At 31.8% G+C, this 4020-nt stretch overlaps 1 protein-coding gene across 1 annotated transcript in view; it reads right to left on the reverse strand.

Moving 5' to 3' along the window:
• Nucleotides 1-4020, reverse strand: part of LOC105627050 (transient receptor potential-gamma protein) — a 97727-nt gene that overhangs the window by 60897 nt on the left and 32810 nt on the right. Inside the window, exon 3 of the mRNA XM_012208332.1 lies at nucleotides 1545-1587. The gene's annotated coding sequence lies outside the window, so the exon portion shown is untranslated. The remainder of the gene's footprint in view (nucleotides 1-1544; nucleotides 1588-4020) is intronic.

Consider the following 4020-nt stretch of genomic DNA (forward strand, 5'->3'; position numbering starts at 1 on the left):
TAACTATATATATATATATATATATATATATATATATATATCTATGTTGTAAGATTTATTCGCGTAATAAAAATCTCATTATCCTAATGTACGTTTCATAAAAAAAACGGATAACAATTTCGCGAGAATACTTTCATCTTGTTGTTTTATATGTCTTACGCGTTTCTTTTCTCCGATATGTGCTGACGTTTCTGACGGGATATCAGGAATATAATGGGAGACCTAGTGGGATACGAAACAAATGATGCGTGAATAACGAGGACGGTATCGCGGTTGAACGGACCATTGTCAGCTGTCGACGCGTGAATATTCGATGGCTACGTGAAATATCCTTTAACAAGCGTATCGTGAATGAAGTTAATAACGTTAACAAAGTTATTAACATTACAGTTTCTCAGCTTAAAATGAGCTTCAAAAATGGATCTCCGCAATTCCCTGAAAAAAGAGCTTGAAATAAATTTAAAAAATATATATAGAACATATAACCGCAGAATAAAGCGGTAATTATATCTTTAAATGTCATCGTCAACGTGGAATTCTCCCAAATTCTAATTAGAGATTTAAGCAGAGCGTAAGCGAGATTTTAATAAACGCGTGAATGTAAGCGACTGCTGAACGAAATTCTTCACTAAAATATTTCCACCGATATCTTCGTCGATCTTGGAAAGTAATTCAGACGCTCGATACCGCTCCATAAATATTTTCGTAAGATGCCGCGGCTATTTTCCCCGCCCGCGTGGTGTGCACAGATGATCGTTCATTGTGATCAACGATGTGTACGAAACACACGATGCGGTGCGTTTAAAGTTTCCCGGCTACGGGGAATAAGAATGTTGAACTTTCGATACGATAGCCACGATTTATCACTCGCCGAATATCTTACGCTAAATCGAAAGTAAAGGATTTTTACCTTCGCACGCATTTTCCTCTAAAATTTGTCGCTCTCTCTGAACACAAAATTTATGGAGATTGATCCTACCGGTTAACAACGTAATAATTCCTTGAATATGCATGTTGCGCTGGTTAATTCTCATGTGGCCAGTTATTGGCAATATGTAAAGCCAGTGGGCGATACTTTTAAATTACGCTAAGTGCATTTGACACAGGAAAGCTCCCATCGCTTCTTGTTACTTTGACAAATAATCGACGATACATATGTATTTCTCATCTATGTATAACATAAGATATGTATGTTCGTTTATATAGATGTTGCTGTATTATTTTAATTATACCATGTAAATATTGTAAATATTTTTATAACTATATTTTCTTCTCGTTAAAATTTACTTTCTCGTTAGACTATTCTTTTGCATTGCTAATTTAATCGTCAGTTAATGCAAATAAATTTGATGTCTTTAGCTTGTTTAATTCAGTGATAACAAAAGTTCACAAATTTCCAGCAAAATGAAATGTTTGGAATAAACTCCAAGTATACAACGAGAATAATCTTACAAATATATAGCAAAAAAAGGAAGGAAAAAAAGGATAACGGATGACAGAAGATGAAATCAATAGAAAGCATTATTCACTCTAACTGTACTCACCGATCTCCGGTATGTTCCTGTCATGATCGCCCCCGGCTAAAAACTGAAACGTAAAAAATTTTATGATCAGATATAACGCTCTTATGATAAAAAAGAAAATTATACACTAAAAAAAATAGCCAAATCTTAATATATATTTCTTTGAATAATACTAAGTAAACATTTATTTATAAATAAATATTAATATTCTATAAAAAAAATAATTAAATGATTCTTATAAATATAAATATATGGTTACATTTAGAAAATTATTTAGAATTATTCGAACAAATATTTGTTAAAATTTAGTATTTTTTTAATGCACAAGATAGAAAAATACTGTGTACAAAATACTACAGTTAAATTCATAATGTTAAATTATATCAAATTTGGGTTATTTTTAATTATTTCTATTCTCGCCCCTATTCAATTTTTGCTCTTATATTCAGCATATCGTTTATTTAATTAAAACAATGGAATTAAACAATTTAACTTAAGAAAATGTATTAAATTCGACTCAAATTTAATTTATTATTTACTAAGTATAACATACGTTAATGAATGCTGTTTGCTTTAAAACTAACCACAGAAAAATAGATTAATTTAAATTGGCACACATGGATGTTAAAAATAATGAAATATTTTTAGGAATTGGATTTCCATCTTCTTTTGATATCTAACAGTAAATGTATATAAAAAATATTATATGTAGAAAAAAATCTTTGACATAAATAAAATTATGTTACAACTCACATTACAACATTCAATATTTTCTTTATGTTTCGAGCTAACAATTTTCCTGCCGAATCAATTATCAATATAATTATATAAATTTATTATAACAGCATTTGCGAACGGCCACAGCCAATTCCATTATCAATCCTATTATCGCAAGTCGACCACAAACTCCTAAGATTGCCCGTAAAAATTACTTCGCTTCCATCAAATGAAGTTTATTCAGGATAAGGGGATCAGAAGATCCCCGCTAGCGCCGGGGGAACAGCAGAATAGAGCACGGGATCGGAAGAAGCTTCAATCGATGATAGCGAAACCTGGCGAAAGAAACTTCTGGCGATGACGCGAAAGGATCGCCAGTAAAATATGACATTGCTGTTTTTCTCGGAATCTAGCAAATACTGTTACTTTTGCTTCTCTATCCGGCGAACAACAAACGGATCCATACATTACATCAACTCGCTTACTTTGTAACTTTCATGAAGAACTTTCGTTTTGCAGAGCGTAAGGCATACTCGGAAAGAACTTCCTTCTACTATTGAAATCTGACAAGAAAGTGGAGAAAAACTAGGACTCTCAATATTCTATTTATAATTTAGAAAATTTGTAATATTGTAAAAAAAAGTTATCAAAATTATTTCGAAGTAACTAAAATCGTAATGAACTGATACTCGAACAATTCCAATTTAGTAAAATTTCCTGAATATATAAAAAAAAGTTAAATAAGGCCTATTAAAACGTTAGAAAAATATTATATAAAAAATTATGAAAATGATAAAAATTATGAGATATGAAAATTGTAAAAACTAAAATACTTTCACTTATTTTACATCAAATACCTTTCAAATAATTTAATAAAATGCACGAGATTTTTTTTCTTACAAGTAAAGACTGAATATAGGTCTATATACCGCAAGCAAATCTTCAATTAAAAGTTGTCTTCGTTATCATTATTATTTAAACATCTCGTATCATATACAAGACAGAAAATTATTTCTATGTCAATATTCTTTATTACATACTGTTAAGTATGTCAATATTTTTTATTACATACTTCACGCGATAATTAAAAATTTTACACGATCATAACGTGTGAATTTTTTGAAGTGAAATAAGAAGTATAAGACAAGTGTGTTGATGAAGTGTGTTGATTAAGCAAAATATCCAAATATTCAGTTGGCGATCTCGACAATTAAATTATGCAATGAAATATACACGAGCGTCTCGAAATACACTCGTAAAACAAAATGAAACTCATAAGAAAAGAAGGTCCAATTCTTCATGATTTTTTAGTTCCTCAGCTTGCAGAGCGCCTTTTCTTGCGGTCTCTGCGATTCATAAACCAGGCTTATTCGAGAAATCGTGACTCTTCCGGAGAAACCGACAAAAAGATTCTGTGGTCGCCTCTCACCGCGAGATGGATTCCTAGTAGCCCTCCTCCGCATTTGCGAAAGGGAAATGGCGAGAGAAACCTCTCGAGGGAAGCCTCTTCCTCCTAAAGCTAGACCTTCCGGGCTTGGGAAATCGATAGACCCTCCCCGCCTTCTAGTTTCCTGCGATTCTCCTCGATTTAGGGCTCGAAACCATCTTCACGTCTATGTGTCGAGAACCCAATAACGTCTCACGTCAGAGACTGATTAAGGATATGATCGCTATCACCTTCTCCCTATATCCGTATTACGACATTTTCCGCATTAATAGATTTTTAATATCAATGATTTAATATATATATATATATATATATATATATATATATATATAT

Source organism: Atta cephalotes, assembly GCF_000143395.1.
Source record: "Atta cephalotes unplaced genomic scaffold scaffold00001, whole genome shotgun sequence".
Taxonomy (NCBI): domain Eukaryota; kingdom Metazoa; phylum Arthropoda; class Insecta; order Hymenoptera; family Formicidae; genus Atta; species Atta cephalotes.